Source organism: Lissotriton vulgaris, chromosome 10 (genome assembly GCF_964263255.1).
Source record: "Lissotriton vulgaris chromosome 10, aLisVul1.2, whole genome shotgun sequence".
NCBI lineage: Eukaryota > Metazoa > Chordata > Amphibia > Caudata > Salamandridae > Lissotriton > Lissotriton vulgaris.
The window spans coordinates 364,015,149-364,032,821 of record NC_141698.1 but is presented as its reverse complement, the minus strand read 5'-3'; positions in this window follow the sequence as shown (position 1 = coordinate 364,032,821).

The following is a 17,673-nucleotide window of genomic DNA, read 5'->3' as shown; positions in this document are numbered from 1 at the left end:
GGGGGAGGGTCACATGGGGTGGGGGGTGGGTCAGGTGGGGTAGGTGGAGGGTCTGGGGGGTCACGGGGGGTGTTATGGGGAGTAAAGGGGGAAAAGTTTGGTCAAAGCCATAGAATCTCAAGCCTAAATACATTGCTTTTTTTAATTATTGGTGCAACTGTGTAATGAGTCAACTAAGTAGCGATGGCTAGTTATAATTTTCGTATGTGCTCATTCAATGTATGTGGTCTCAATAATATTCTTAAGCGCAAACTTGTGATGCATGAAATTCGTCTGATCCAACCGGACATTATATGTCTCCAGGAGACGCATATTCCATGGGCGAATAGGAAGGCTCTGAGGGATTTTGGGTATATAGTATTGGCGGCTTCACAATAATCTACCATGAATCGGGGGTGGCTACATTGGGGCGACAGTCCATAGTTGCAACAGGAAAAACTAAAGTTGATAGTCTAGGACGTTGGGCAATTGCTGAGTGTATTATAGGGAATGTTGTTACGACGATATGCATGGTATATGGATCAAATATTGATGACACTGCAGTGATAGAGTTTTTGAATGTGGCGCTGGCTCTTTGGGGTACACCGCTATTCCTACTAGGCGATTTTAATATTCATGGGGAGTTGAATACCTGGGATTCGAGATTTAGTGGCTATGTAGGTAGGAAGCCGAAGGTATTTAGAGAACTACGGCAATTACTGCTTCAACATGGTTTGATTGATGGGTAGCCCTTGGCAAATCTGAGGGACCCAGGCTTTACTTTTTTTTCTTCATCTCATAAGAAATTTGTGCGTTTAGACTACATTTTTTTACCTAGCCATTTGGCAGCAGGATCACGAATGTCTGTAATGCCACGTATCACATCTGATCATGCTCCGATTGTTATAGACATGCCTTTGCTTAAAATCCAGCGCATGCAACGGTCTTTCTCATTTAATAAGAAACTTCTCTCAGATGAAACCTATGTGCGTCAAGTTCTAGACTGGGCCCAACAGTTTTTTTTTATCTTAATAGGGGCTCTGCCTCCTATGCAATGGTATGGGATTGTTTTAAGGCAGGACTACGTGGTGAAACATGTAGCTATGGCTGGAGTTTACAACGTGAACGAAAAAACATAACTGAGCAACTTTTACAGGATCTAACAAATGCAGAGCGCGAATTAACACGTGATATTAGTTTACATCAGGATAGTAGTGCCTCACAAGATAAAGTTGGAAGATGCAAGGCAAAGATTAATGGGGTGTGGAGTCAAGATATAGCACGTCAATATAAAATTCATCGTGCTGAGAGATATGAGTACGGTGAGACTGTGGGAAGATGTTTAGCTCAAGGAATGCGGGGCGCCAGACTACACAGAGTATAACCTCTCTAGAAAATAGTCAAGGTATTTTAGTTGAGTCATCAGAGGGTATTCTCCAGGTATTTCACGATTATTACACAGACCTCTACACCCAAGAAGACCTTTCTTTTGATTTAATTGGTCAGTATGTTGATAAATTGGATTTAACTCAGCTAGACTCTATACATAAAGAAGAGTTAGAGTCACCAATTACAATGCAAGAGTTTGAGACTGCACTTAAAGAACTGGCTTTGGGGAAAGCTACTGGCCCCGATAAACTTCCTCTAGAGATATATCATGTGCTATTTCCCATTATTAAAGATGATATGTTGGCGACATTTATCGATGCCCAAGTAGGACACCCCCCCCCCCATCATGGGATGATGCAAGCATAATTGTATTTAAAAAAAAAGATAAGCCTTCGCATCTTCCTGGGTCTTATCGACCTATTTCACTTATTAATGTAGATTATTTTATATTCTAAAATCCTTGCGAACCGGCTGATTCAAGTTGTACCTGCACTAGTCTCTGAACAACAGCATGGTTTCCTTCCAGGTCGTGGAACGATCAATCATATACATCGTGGTATTGCAGCTTTGGACTATGCTACTGTAACTCGTATGAACGTTGGTTTGGTGTTTTTAGTCGCCGAAAAAGCGTTTGATCACATTGCATGGACATTTTTATGGGCAATTTTGGGAAAAATGAGATTTGGACCTCGATTCATATATGCTATACAAGTTATGTACAGACGTCCCAGGGCCAAGATCTGTCTGTCAGGCCAAGAATCAGCAGCTGTTAATATCACTTGGGGTACACAGCAGGGGTGCCCATGCTCACCACTACTATTTGCCATGTACATCGAACCACTTTTAAAGATGATGGTGTCATCTTAACATATACAATCTATGGTTTTACCCGGGGGCAGTATACGTGTATTAGCTTATGCTGATGATGTCGCTGTCATAACATCTGATCCAGAATCAGCATTACGTGAAATTGAAAATCTGACTCGTGAATTTGGTAATGTGTCTGGGTATAAGCTTAATAGTCAGAAAACGCTGGTTATTTGCTCAACAAGACTCTGCCCTAATGACTGTCGGGTTACCCCGGAGGCCAAATACCTTGGCATTAAAATTAGGCTATCGCTTCAAGAACTAGTTATGGTGAACTGGACAGATATATTACAATCTGTTTAAAACCAGCTGGAAAAACTTGAATGTTTACACCTGTCGCTGGTTGGGAGACGTAATGTCTTTAAAATGTCTATTTTGCCAAAAGTCTTATACTATTTTCGGTTGGTACCATTGGAGATACCTGTACTACAACAGAGGAAACTTCAATCTATAGCTGATAGATTTTTATGGGGCTGGAAATCTGCGCGTAGGGCATCTAAATTTATGACACTCCCAATTTTACGTGGTGGATGGGAGGTTCCAAATTTTGCATTATATTATTTGGCGTGTCTTATGCAGAATATTACATATTTTGTGATTGGGGGGACTCCACCTATATTTGAGAGCCCTGATATTTTTTCTCTTTTACTTGGCCCTCAATCACGACAAATGCTGCTCCGCTTTTTAGAATCTAGTTATTATAAAAGAACTAGATTCAAATTAGTATTGTCTGCCTTTAAAGGATGGCGATCAATTCGGAAGCTTATTTCTTTAGGACGCATTAATTTTTATACTTCATGTAATTCTACAGAATTGTTTCCTCCAATATTTTGGGATCGTACGATGCGTACATGGGGGGGAAAAAGGCATGGTATCTCTTGCTGCTATGGTTAAAGATGGTACAATCGCTTAATTTCAGGAGCTAAAAGATATATATACTCTCTCCCAACATGATTTTTTTAAGTACTTACAAATACGCGACTTTATTCTTAAACATCCAAATGCTTTACCGCTATGTCCATATGACTTTATTGAAATATTTAAAAAGCCATCGCGAATAGGGACGTTATATAACTATTTGTTGAATATACAGCAGGACGACATGGGGTCACAGGAGTCTAAATGGTGTATTAGATTGGGTACTTCTGCAGTACCCTTTCAAGATTCAATTTATACGGCTGCTAAAATTATTTTGTCTGCCAATTTATTCTCACAGAATTATAAAACTTTATTTAATCTTTATCATACACCTTTAAAAATGCTGAAATGGGGTAATGCTTGTAATGGGAAATGCTATAGGTGTCAATCTGACCAGGCTGATATTGTGCATATCTTTTCTGATTGCTTAGTGTTAAAACCCTTTTTTACATCTATTGAATTTTTTTTGGCACATATTAAAAAATGTGATGTGGATATCTCAAGAGAGATGATTATCTTTGGTCTATCTAATGACACCGATCCTTTTCTAGGGTATCATGAAAATAGATATGTTTTATTTATGGCTATGGTCGTAGCTCGCTTATGTATATCTTCAATGTGGCTGAAACCAGAAGCACCTGTATATGAAATGTGGCGGGCAAAGTTCTATAATGTTTTCTATTTAGAATTTATTCTTTATCGTATCAAATCACTTGGGAAAATGCAAAAGGGGTGTAAAATTTGGCAGGTAACGATAGACCATTTAGGCCCGTTAGAATGACTTTTTGCTTGACCGTATATGATGGTACTGTTCCTTGTATTGTATCCCTTGTATTGCTTTTGTTTTTCCCTTTTATTTCTCTTGTTTTTGCGTGTATATTTGCACCATAAGTTTGTATATATGATGTCCGGCTATGATTTAATGTTTTTTTTTTTATTATTTTGTATCTGGCTTTGAATAAAAAAAAATTACAAAATAAAAATAATGCATATTTTTATAAGACAATAAAATGATCCGGGCATAAAGGTAAGCAACAGTGTCAGTAAGGAGCAATATTTTTAATCCATTGCTTCTCAGTCAAACAAATTACAAAAGTTCATAGCTACAAAACATTACAGTTCATAGTGGTTGCACCGAGTGGAGCGTGCAACATATCAAAGGGGTGCCAAAGAATGTGTACGGTGGTTTAGAAAGAAAAAGAAAAATTCAAATAGATAGTGACATAAAATATTCAAGTTAATTAACAACACAGTAACGGATCCTCAATAACCCATTTTTTCTTTTAGAGAGAATTTTTCATACATTTTCTAGATGAGTATATCATCAATTTATTTGCACATCAATATAGAAAAAAGTAACGGGTAGGTTATTTATAGATACAGCGTCGACGTTTCGACTTGTTTTAGGGCCATATGGTCATTTTATGCCTGGGCTATGCGAGTCATCATAAGGACAAAAAAGGTGGGGCAACCAAGGGAACTATAGATGTCCCCTGAACGGTGTAAGGAAGTGAGAAATCCCACGTAAAAGACCGGCGGTTCTCTATCCTTGTAAACTCCAGATCGAGTCCGAGTTTCATTAATGATGGTTGATTGATATTATCCTGTAAACGGATTCTGTCACTTTTGAAAGTATCCTCCTCGTCTATGAGCCCATATCAGATTCGTAGTACGTGCTCCAAATATCCAGCGTACTATTCCAGTAACGTAGGCGTCTGCTTCAAGGAAAAATCACGGAGGCTGCCTCCGTGATTTTTTTTTTAAGCAGACGTGCAAATAAATTGGTGATATACTCATCTAGAAAATGTATGAAAAATTCTCTCTAAATAATTTAGCTGTGTTGTTAACTTTTTTTTCTAAACCACCCTACACATTCTTTTGGCACCCCTTTGCTATGTTGCATGCTCCGCTCGGGGCAACCACTATGAACTGTAATGTTTTGCAGCTATGAACTTTTGTAATTTGTTTGACTGAGAAGCAATGGATTAAAAATATTGCTCCTTACTGACACTGTTGCTTACCTTTATGTCCGGATCATTTTATTGTCTTATAAACATATGCATTATTGATACAGAGCTGAACAAAGTATATTATGCTCTTAACTTTGTTGAATCAATGAACATTGACTGATGAATTCAGTTGGAAAATTATAGAGATCTTGGACCATTGTATTCTAATAACGTGTTATACCCAGGTCCTGCACCTTTCTGGGTTACCCCATTATCTTAATGGTTACTGGATTCAAGCTAGCCTGGCTGATGAAGGGTGACAAACCCTGAAATCGTTTTCCAGGATGCTTGTTTCCGGTCCAGGGAGGACCTGGCTTGGCAGTTCAGTCTGGACTGTTCCCATGAGGCACAGGGTCAAGACTGACTTGCTTATGGCTAGGTCCAAACTGGGGTGGCATAGTGGGCAAAAGAACAATGGATTTAACCCGGATCTCCTTACTGGGGGAGAATGGTTGAATCATTCAGCATTCCGTCCATCATTTGTTGCAGTTACACTTATTCAATTCAAGACTGCTCGAGTGCTGTTGTCGTCTGGTGTCGCCACCCTTTTTTTGTCTTTGTGTTTTGTAGGCATGTTTTTCAGTCATTTGTATGACTTGCACTGTCTTTTTGTTTCTTGTTTTATTTCCTCTTTTTGGCGTTTCCTTATATGGTTCTTTTCTACCATTTTCTCATTCCTATTTTTTAATCTACCGCTCCCTTTTTTCCTTCTTTTTATCAAACAAAAGCTATATTTCTATCTCTTTTTCTTTTCATATTTTTTTATCCTAATCTAAATCTCGCTACTGTAGGCTTATTGATTGTTCGTGTTATTACCTTCATGTTACATTTCGGGTTATTCTTTGGAATATTAATTGGGTTAGGTAAACCTATTAAAAGGCAATGGGTGTTATCTTATTTAGCTTAATTAAAAACTGATATCGCATTGCTTCAGGAATTGCATCTTTCTGAGTCTGAGGCTTCCAAGCTGAAGAAATGTTGGGTAGGCAATGTGTTTATTTCTTCTGTTTTAGGAAAGAAAAAGGGGTCCTGATTCTCTGCCATAAAAAAATTGCATGTTTCAGTTGTTCATCAGGAATCTTACTCTGAAGGTCGTTGGGTTATTGCTAAACTTCTTATTCATAATATACCTTTAGTTATTTTTTATTTGTATGGTCAAGTCTCTGTTTATAAGGTTTTTTGGACAAAAATCTCTGACACACTGTTTTTATATGATGATGACTACGTTATATTTGGAGGTGACTGCAATCAAATTCATGATCCCATATTAGACAAGCACTAAATACTAAATGCACTCACAATTCACTTCCACAATACGCTGTAAATCGTTAATTGATATTTGGAGACTATGCCACCCAGACCTCTGGGAGTATAGTTTTTATTCATCTCCACACCACTCATAATCCTGTATTGACTACCTTTTTCTGAGTAAATCCTTAGCTCAACACGTTCTTCAGTCTGTAATAGAATCAATTTTAATATGAGATCACGCTCCAGTTCATGTTGATCTTTACTTTATTCCCTTCTCATCACACGCAGGTAGATGGTACTTTAATAATTCCTTCCTCTTAGACCCTAAATTTGCCGACCAATTCAGTTTCTTTGCTACTGAAATTTTTTCTATCAACTCAACCCTTCATTCCTGTTTCGCAATGACATGGGACTCCTTTAAGGCAGCCTCTAGGGGTTGTATAATGAATTTTGTTTCGCAAAAGAAAAAAATCTATAGATGTCCAAGCTACTCAACTACTTAATAAAATTAAACAGCTAGAATATACTTACCATTACTCCAACAATGAGTCTTCCTTGAAAAATCTTATTGATGCTAAACTTACTTTTAACAGATTATCTATGGATGCTGCTTCCTCCTATTTACTGAAAAGCAGTACTCGCTATTATAGGTGTCAAAATAAAATGGGGAAATTATTATCTAATTATTTAAAAATTAAAAGGGACAGAACTAGAAAAGAATCCATACAAGGTCACGCTGGGTTCCTCTTTTTGAAGATAATGATATTTTAAATACATTTTTTTCTTTTTATAAAAATGTATATTCTCCAGAAACACAACCAGTGCAGTCAGATGTATCCACTTATTTCCATTCAATTGCTTCTCCTCCCTCCCATCACTTTGATTTTGACTCACTGGGAACCAATATTTCCTTAGCGGAAATTACTCATGCAGTCTCAGTGTTATGGCGAGGGAAGGCTCATGGGCCTGATGGCTTTACTGTTGAATATGATTACCATTTTGTAACCTCCTCCTTCCCTATCTTTTAATTTTTTTTAAATTCTTTTATTATTAAAGGTACATCTTAGGGCACTTTCCAAGAAGCCATGATATGTTTAATTCCAAAAGATAATAAGGATATTTCCCTATGTAAGAGTTACTGTCCCATCTACTTAGTTAATACTGACAACAAGATCTGTGCCAAAATTTTGGCGTTATGCATTGACCCCGTCTTGCCTGATCTTAAAGGTCCTGAACAATCCAGCTTTGTTAAGGGACAACTAGCCTCTGACAACTCTCAAGTCTTTTTTTATGTCCTTGCAAGGCCTCATCCAATTGCTGCTATTGCTTTGGACGCAGAAAGAGCTTTTGATAGGATTGGATGGGATTTTATATTTCATGCACCCAGATTGGTTGGTTTTTCCACCTAAATTGATTGCTTTAATTTCTTTATTATATTCAGGTCCCAGAGCCTCAAATTTTGTTAATGGTAAAATCTCGGATTACTTTCCTTTGCTTAAAGGGGTACAGCAAGGGTGTCCTTTATCACCTTCATTGTTTGTCATTGTGTTGGAGCTCTTTTTAACTAAAATCAGACAGGATGCTCACATCTCAGGTTCTCAGTATGGTCCTCATCAGGTTAAAATGTCAGTATATGCTGATGACATTCTTTTATATTGTTCTAACCCTGTAACCTCTCTCCCTCCCTTCCTTCAACAAGTTGCTACATTTTCTCAGTTATCAAGATATAGGCTTAATACTGATAAGTGTGAAGTTTTACCTCTAAATGTTTTATTTCATAAGCATCTTTTTGTTCACACAGGTTCTTCATGGCAACCCTCTAAACAAAAGTATCTGGGCTTGTAGCTTTCTCCGACAATCCCTGAGACATTAAAATTACATTTTGATCACATTATCAAAATATTAAATGATACTATTGCACGCTGGTATCCACTTTTCCTCCCATGGTGGGGTCGAATTGATTCGATTAAAATGATGCTTGCCCCCCCCCCCCTGATATTATATATTATTTCCATGATTCCTGTTCATATTCCTGGATGGTATTTTAAGAAAACTGATTCTCTCAACAACATTTTTCTGGAAAGACAAACACCCTCAAATAGCTTTGTCATGAGGGAGGAGCCAAGATGGCGACTGGAGCAGACCTGTAGGCTCCCGGCTCCGCCAGTCCTTTTCAGCCGTGCCGATATCCTGATTCTAATCCTGGCGAAATTGACGGCAGATTGGGTGCAATGCGGCGCTGATCCCGGCGGTGCTTTCCCGGACCCTCGACCTGCCCGGCAACCGAAGATAGCCGCTTTCCAGTCCACAGCCCTGGACCCCGCTTACACTGGCTCATCCTGCCGTGCCTCGGAGACCTGCTGCCGGCTGGAGTGCTCCGTCGGCGCTGGCTGCTGAACCACCGGCGTGACCCTTGCGAGGCGCTGCCCGAGCCCAGCCACCTGAAGAGATTCAAAGCGGGCAGAGAGAAGGCAGCGCTCACGAAGCTGCAGTACCCCATCGGAACGGCGCCTTTGTTTGAGGCTGGAGGTACGGGGAGAGGATTGCCCGGCCATATTGGATCGCCTAGAACTGCTTGACCCCATGCCTCGCTACCCGGGATTGTCACGGGGCGCCTAACCTGCACTGAATGTCTCCCGGACACGGCGCATAGCACCCCGCCAGCATTGAAAGGGCGTGCGCTAGTGCTTTACTTATCCTGGTGAACATCTCGGAGTTTTGTTACATTGGCTCTGTGCGCCGCCATGTTTTGTGGGGAGATGCGCCCGTCCACGCCAGCGACCTGTGCTGCCCCGTCTGTGGGTGAGCCCGAGGTTCGAGAGATTCCCCGGGGACATGAGGGCCAGGGGCTACAGCCTATAATTTCTCTTGGCACCGTTCTGTCCGCCCTGTGTAACCTCCGTGCAGATATGCACCACTGCTACGGTAAATTGGGAGGCAAGCTAGATGACATGGCGTCTACGCTGCGGTGGGACAATAACGATCTGGTTCCGCAAAGCTGCCACCTGCTACCGCCTGCACTGTACGAGGCAACAGCGCTTTCTCCTGTTTGTTGGACGTCTGAGCCCGCTTCCCACTTTGCTGGCGCCCAAGATCACCCGCCCGACAACTCCACCCGGGATACTTTGTTTCCCCTTCCAGTGAAGAGTGCTACATTGTGGCCGGACTTCTTATCGTGTGTGCCTTGGGATCTATCTGTGGCGTTGCTGCTACCGTCTTCTCCTGGGCTGTGCCCCATGACTATACTGCCTACAAACTCGTGTACTCCTGGTGTCTCTGTGGAACTTTCTGCTACATTCGACGGATTTCCTGGTGACTCATTGCGGCCATTTTGCGCTCCCATATGGCTTTCGTTTTTTCTCTCGCCATTTTGCTCCTTTGTTCTGAGGTGGGCGGGCCTCTCTTGGGAAACGCATCTGGGGGTGTATCCACGTTCGGGCCAGGGCTAGGCTGCTTTTCCTGTTATCGGCTTCTTGGCTGGTTGACCTGGGTTTGGGATTGTTTTTTGCGTCCAGATTACTCGACCGCTGTGAATTGATGTTTCACTCCTGTATTTGCCTTAATGCTTGCCGTTTATCCTGAACTTGGGGTGGAAGATGTATCAGTGACTGATGGGGACCGGGATGCCTGGAATTGATCCTCCTCCTGCTCTTTTTGTCTTTGAGAGTCGAAGATTAGGGTGTCCTTTTCTCCCTCTCTATATCGCATGGTATGCCTTTTTCTCTTCTTTCTCTTTCTTTTCTTTCTCGCTATATTTCGGGTTTATTGGGCGACAGACACACTGCTGGGGGGGGGGCAGGCCGTAGCCTCCGCATGCGTTAGTTAGAAATTAGTCTTTATTTCTATGGTGCCTTCTTTTATTCCTATTCTTTATTTTCACTTTTGGTCTGGGTCCATGTCTAGATTACTAGAGGTTAGGTGGCGGCGGGGAACGGGTGGCACGTGAGGGGGGTCTTCTAACTGACTCTGAAAATAGCTGCCATGCTGCCCGGGTGGGACTTGACGGTTGGCGTTGACATCCTGTGTACAAGTTTGTAACTACAGTCATGCTCCTCCCGCATGGATCCTCCTTTTTGCTTCTCTTCCTATATGACTTGGGACAGCACGATTTGCTTCAATATTTGCAGTGGCGTCACTGGGGTTGGTGTCACCCGGTGCGGGTAACTCATGGTGTCACCCCCTCATGACTTACCGCATGGACCACCTCTGTTGGAAAAGTACGGTGCTAGGTACTGTCTTACTCCCTCTAGCTCCCTCTCTCTGTCTAGTTCCCTCTCTCTGTCTTACTCCCTCTAGCTCCCTCTGTCTCCCTCTCTCTGTCTTACTCCCTCTAGCTCCCTCTCTCTCTGTCTTACTCCCTCTAGCTCCCTCTCTCTCTGTCTTACTCCTCTAGCTCCCTCTCTCTGTCTTGCTCCCTCTAGCTCCCTCTCTCCCTCTCTTACTCCTTCTAGCTCCCTCTCTCTCTGTCTTACTCCCTCTTGCTCCCTCTCTCTCTGTCTTACTCCCTCTAGCTCCCTCTCTCTGTCTTACTCTCTCTAGTTCCCACTCTCTCTCTTACTCCCTCTAGCTCCCGCTCTCTCTCTTACTCCCTCTAGCTCCCTCTCTCTTACTCCCTCTAGCTCCCTCTCTCTCTGTCTTGCTCCCTCTAGCTCCCTCTCTCTGTCTTACTCCCTCTAGCTTCCTCTCACTCTGTCTTACTCCCTCTAGCCCCCTCTCTCTTACTCCCTCTAGCTCCCTCTCTCTCTTACTCCCTCTAGCCCCCTCTCTCTCAGTCTTGCTCCCTCTAGCTCTCTCTCTCTCTGTCTTGCTCCCTCTAGCTCCCTCTCTCTCTTACTCCCTCTAGCTCCCTCTCTCTGTCAAGAGCCCTCTAGCTCACTCTCTCTGTCTTACTCCCTTTCTCTATCTAGCTCCCTCTCTCTCTGTCTTGCTCCCTCTAGCTCCCTCTGTCTCCCTCTCTCTGTCTTACTCCCTCTAGCTCCCTCTCTCTGCGTCTTACTCCCTCTAGCTCCATCTCTGTCTAGCTCCCTCTAGCTCCCTCTCCCTCTGTCTTGCTCCCTCTCTCTCTATCTTATTCCCTCTAGCTCCCTCTCTGTCTAGCTCCCTCTCTCCATGTCTTACTCCCTCTGTCTCCCTTCCTGTCTTACTCCCTCTAGCTCCCTCTCTCTGTCTTACTCCCTATAGCTCCCTCTCTCTCTGTCTTACTCCCTCTAGCTCCCTCTCTGTCTTGCTCCCTCTAGCTCCCTCTCTATCTGTCTTGCTCCGCCTAGCTCCCTCTCTCTCTGTCTTACTCCCTCTAGCTCCCTCTCTCTCCGGCTTGGTCCCTCTAGCTCCCTCTCTCTGTCTTGCTCCCTCTAGCTCCCTCTCTCTCTTACTCCCTCTAGCTCCCTCTCTCTCTGTCTTGCTTGCTCTAGCTCCCTCTCTCTCTCTATCCTACTCCCTCTAGCTCCCTCTCTCTGTCTAGCTCCCTCTCTCGCTGTCTTACTCTCTCTAGATCCCTCTCTCTCTGTCTTACTCCCTCTAGCTCCCTCTCTCTGTCTAGCTCCCTCTAGCTCCCTCTCTCTTGCTCCCTCTAGCTCCCTCTGTCTCATTCTCTCTCGGTCTTACTCCCTCTAGCTCCCTCTCTCTGTCTTACTCCCTCTAGCTCCCTCTCTCTCTGTCGTACTCCCTCTAGCTCCTCTCTCTGTCTTCCTCCCTCTAGCTCCCTCTCTCTCTGTCTTACTCCCTTTAGCTCCCTCTCTCTCTGTCTTTCTCACTCTAACTCTCTCTCTCTGTCATCTTACTCCCTCTAGCTCGCTCTCTCTGTCTAGCTCCCTCTCTCTCTGTCAAGAGCCCTCTAGCTCACTCTCTCTGTCTTACTCCCTTTCTCTATCTAGCTCCCTCTCTCTCTGTCTTGCTCCCTCTAGCTCCCTCTGTCTCCCTCTCTCTGTCTTACTCCCTCTAGCTCCCTCTCTCTGCGTCTTACTCCCTCTAGCTCCATCTCTGTCTAGCTCCCTCTAGCTCCCTCTCCCTCTGTCTTGCTCCCTCTCTCTCTATCTTATTCCCTCTAGCTCCCTCTCTGTCTAGCTCCCTCTCTCCATGTCTTACTCCCTCTGTCTCCCTTCCTGTCTTACTCCCTCTAGCTCCCTCTCTCTGTCTTACTCCCTATAGCTCCCTCTCTCTCTGTCTTACTCCCTCTAGCTCCCTCTCTGTCTTGCTCCCTCTAGCTCCCTCTCTATCTGTCTTGCTCCGCCTAGCTCCCTCTCTCTCTGTCTTACTCCCTCTAGCTCCCTCTCTCTCCGGCTTGGTCCCTCTAGCTCCCTCTCTCTGTCTTGCTCCCTCTAGCTCCCTCTCTCTCTTACTCCCTCTAGCTCCCTCTCTCTCTGTCTTGCTTGCTCTAGCTCCCTCTCTCTCTCTCTATCCTACTCCCTCTAGCTCCCTCTCTCTGTCTAGCTCCCTCTCTCGCTGTCTTACTCTCTCTAGATCCCTCTCTCTCTGTCTTACTCCCTCTAGCTCCCTCTCTCTGTCTAGCTCCCTCTAGCTCCCTCTCTCTTGCTCCCTCTAGCTCCCTCTGTCTCATTCTCTCTCGGTCTTACTCCCTCTAGCTCCCTCTCTCTCTGTCTTACTCCCTCTAGCTCCCTCTCTCTCTGTCGTACTCCCTCTAGCTCCTCTCTCTGTCTTCCTCCCTCTAGCTCCCTCTCTCTCTGTCTTACTCCCTTTAGCTCCCTCTCTCTCTGTCTTTCTCACTCTAACTCTCTCTCTCTTTCATCTTACTCCCTCTAGCTCGCTCTCTCTGTCTAGCTCCCTCTCTCTCTGTCTTGCTCCCTCTAGCTCCCTCTGACTCCCTCTCTCTCTGTCTTACTCCCTCTAGCTCCCCCTCTCTGTCTAGCTCCCTCCAGCTCCCTCTCTCTCTGTCTTACTCCCTCTAGCTCCCTCTCTCTGTCTAGCTCCCTCGAGCTCACTCTCTCTGTCTAGCTCCCTCGAGCTCCCTCTCTCTCTGTCTTACTTCCTCTAGCTCCCTCTGTCTCTGTCTAGCTCCCTCTCTCTCTCTGTCTTACTCCCTCTAGCTCCCTCTGTCTCCCTCTCTCTCTGTCTTACTCCCTCTAGCGCCCTCTCTCTCTGTCTTGCTCCTTCTCTCTTATTCCCTCTAGCTCCCTCTCTCTCTTGCTCCCTCTCTCTCTGTCTTGCTCCCTCTAGCTCCCTCTCCCTCTATTGTACTCCCTCTAGCTCCCTCTCTCTGTCTAGCTCCCTCTCTCTCTGTCTTACTTCCTCTAGCTACCTCCGTCTCCCTCTCTCTGTCTTACTCCCTCTAGCTCCCTCTCTCTCTGTCTTTCTTACTCTAGCTCCCTCTCTCTCTGTCTTTCTCACTCTAACTCTCTCTCTCTGTCATCTTACTCCCTCTAGCTCCCTCTCTCTCGCACATTAAACCGGGGGGGGGGGGGAGGAGGGGGGGGCAGGACCCCCCCCCCCCTTTTACACTCTCTGACGCTTTCATGTGGTTTCTCTTTTAAAGCTTTTCAAGATGCAAAAAGAAATCTGTGTACAAGGCACCAGCGAGTTTGTAGACGTGAGAATTTTACGATATGAAACAGCTAAAGTAAAAGCTAATTTCCAAGCGGTTAATAACCCCACCCCGGCCCCCCCTCTTTAGCACCGTGTCTTTTTCCATATAAATGGCGGGGGCCCCTCCTTACTACACTTTTCAACCTTTAACTAATGAGAACATTTCAATTCGAATAGGTCAGAAAATATCTGTTCGCTTTTGTTTTTAAAGCGGATCGAGTCTCTCCGAGGCCTTCGGGTGCGGTGCAGGGGGTGCCATGTACAGAGGCCTGCTGGGTGGGGGGAGGGGGGGCGCAACCAGATGGTGTCACCCCCATGTGAGGGTGTCACCCGGTGCGGTCCGCACCCCCCGCACCCCCCTAGTGACGCCGCTGAATATTTGCACAAACAAAACCTTTAAAAATTAACCTTCACTGATTCTGGGACATGGTATTATAGTAACTAATGTGTAACTCTTTAATGCTTGCTTAAGATGATGGGTGATACTGTGTCGCCGTAACGTTGCATTGGTGCTTTAACTGCTTTTGTGGCCGGCCGGTAGGTTGTAGGCCCGTATTTGTCCTTATTTGATGCACAATAAAGGTTTTCAAAAAAAAAAAAATAGCTTTGTCATCCTTCAAAAAGGATAAACCTAAGGGAGGTCTTAGGTTTCCCGATTTCAAAACGTATCACTGCTTTTTCCTTAAAACATGCTGCCCATTGGCTCTGTTCTGAGCTCCCCTTACATCCTCCATTGTGGATAAAAATAGAGAAATTTCTTATTTCCCCCTTTGATTTTCAAGAAATTCTTTCTTTCACTAATACTATCTCATTATTAAGTTCTCCCATCATATCCCACTCACGTAAACGTTTGGCTTCTCTCTTACCATCTTCATACCCTCCAGTTTCTTCCTATCACCAGCAACCCGTTTGTCACAATAAATTGCTATGAATTAAGAATCGTACCATATATTGGAAGACTTGGAGATATAAGGGCTTGCGTTGGATATCTCAACTCCTAGCTGACAATCCACCCTTATCATTTACTAATCTCCAAACAAAATTTTCATTACCAGCTACTTTTAGTTCGCAATATGATCTTTTACGCCCCTCCCTCAACCAATATCTTCTTGCATTACCAAGCACTTCCAATCCCCCCGTCAAGTGCACCGCACTTTCTCCATTATTAGACACTTTCCCTTCTTCATCCACTATATACAAATCCTTACAATTGCCCTCAGATAGACTCGAATTGAAGACTGAAGTGGCCTGGGAAAAATTGTATTAAAATGTTGGCTAAGTAGTACATGGGCTAAGTCATGGCTTAAACTTCACAGCTGCAAACCCCCACACAGACCCCTTATTTTGTTGATCAGCGCTTGTTACTTTCTCCAGTGACTTTATCATCTTTTTCATCAAATATGTCTTCTACATGTTAGTCCTGTTTCTGTTCTACTGCCAATTTAAAAGACATGTTATTTGAGTGGCCCACTATTCACCAGTTTTGGCAGTTGGTTTGGACCCAAATCAAAAAGATTTTCAGGGTTAGTGTTCCCTTTTCTTTAATCAATACATTCTTAGGCACTCTGTCACCTCAATGGCCTCAGTCACCATCAAACTTTAAGTTGTAGATCTATTGTTAGCTGTTGCCTTTCACATAATAACCTCGAATTGGAAATAAGCAGATAAAGTTACTTTTAGATCTTGGTGGAATGCTGTTTGTTTTTATCACAGATTAGATACCAATTATGTTTCCCCTATATCTCTGGCGATTGAGAGAGATCTCTTATCTCTTCCATTAACTATGCATTTATCTATGTCGCCTCTTCTGCTGCTAAAGTTATTACTATATCAGACGATGTACGGAAGCCACCGTAATTTCACCCTATTGTCTTTTTTTAGATCATTAGAAATGTATTTATGCTTTTATATTTATACTATGTTATTACGGTTTTCTTATCATTATGCTTACAGTCTTTAATCATTTATCATCTTTTTTACTCTTAATATTATAAAGTAATTGTGTGTTGTTTCCTTCCCACTACCCCTTCCCTTTACTGTTTATTATTGAGTATATTTTCCTTTGCACACAGCATGATGCTATAACCTATATTCTTGTTTTCCCTATAATCTTTATGTTAAATAAGACTTATTATTTACATTATATTGCTGTTCTTTTTCTTTGTTGTCAATAAACTCAAACTTTAAAAAAAAAAGGACTGGCGGTGCTGAGCAGCAGCAGCCACGCGTCTTTTTCTGTGTTTTGTTTGGCAGGGAGGAGCATATGATGCTCGCCTTTGCCAAAGCTTTGATTGCCTTTCCCGTCCATACTCCCCATGCCCACATCTATCCACTCCTCTATACACGTAGGCTGCAGCATATATTTACCACCTGCTTGGAGCAGGTGGTAAATGCGCAAATTGGGAATTTGGTGTAGTTGTATAAGTGATAAATCTGGACTCACGTGTCAGGTCTCCATTTCCTTTGGTTTCTCTCATAGTTGCAGGATACTGATGCAGTGCTACTGCACAGTAACGTCATTTGAATGGCCACATTTACCGCCCTGCCAGTACCGCCCAGCTCGTAATCAGGCTCTTTGCAGGTTGTCAAAAAACTGATTTATTTAAGAGAAAGTTGATACTGCGCCAATGCCTTCTGTTTATTTTTTCAAAATTTTATTATGATTTGTTTTGTAAAGCACGACCTAAACTCGAGGAGCATTGAAGCACTTTACACCGAACACGAAAGCACTGAATTCTATGTCAGGACCGGAGGCTTCGGATTATGCCATTCTTTCATCGCTTTATTCTCTACAGCAGCAAGAATAAATATATCACAAACTACTTTTCCCATGAACATTCGGGAAAAAACAAAGTCAAACATGAGTCCTATCACAGTGTCCATGCACCGGTGGCTCCCATCATGCTCCGCTGTTCTTGCCTCCTCCTCTTTCTTCGCTGCTCGCAGCAAGTTAAGTTGGTTTTTTCCTTCTCTCCTGGGTTTTGGGTTCTGTGTAGTATGCTTGGGCCTTGGGCCTGGTGTTGGTTCTGTTATTTCTTCACAGATTCCCCTCTTCGGTCGTGGGACGACTAGTGCGCTCCTTACGCGATTCGGTTGCCCAGTAGTGCGGTGCGGTGGACTTGCCACTAGGGGCCGGTGTCTCGTCTGCTGAAGGGCCGTCCCCAGGTGCTTCCAGAGTGTTCTGGCGCGGCCCTGTCACCAGAGGGTAGCCCGTGCCCAGCCTCCCGGCTCTGACACCCTGCGGGGTCGCAATTAGGTCTTCCCTTGCTTTCTTGACGCCCTCTGGGTTGTATTCTGCTTTCGAACACCCTTCGGGGTCGTAATTGTGCCGTTGTTCGGCGTGGGAACGCTTTACCGGGAGGCGCCCCAAGACTCTGAGGGCTGTAGCGTTTCCAGGGCCAAGCCCGTTAATTGTGCGCCTTTGGCCACCCATATCGCTGGGACACCCCAGACCATAGAGTGCCCTGTGGAGGGTCATTTGGTTTTTTCCTCACGTCCCTGCTGCTTTGAGCCTAATTGACCTCGCCATGCAGAGGGACGCGGACCAGTACCCAGAGGAGGACCCTCTGAATTACGTCCCCTTGGACGATGATTTCTACCAGGCGGTCAATGACTCGATCTACCGTGCGGTGGACCAGGCCATGGTCCCCCTGGAGCAACGGCTCTCGGCGCGCCTGGATGAGGCTTACTCTAAGCTTGCCGCCCTTATTCCTGCGCCTGC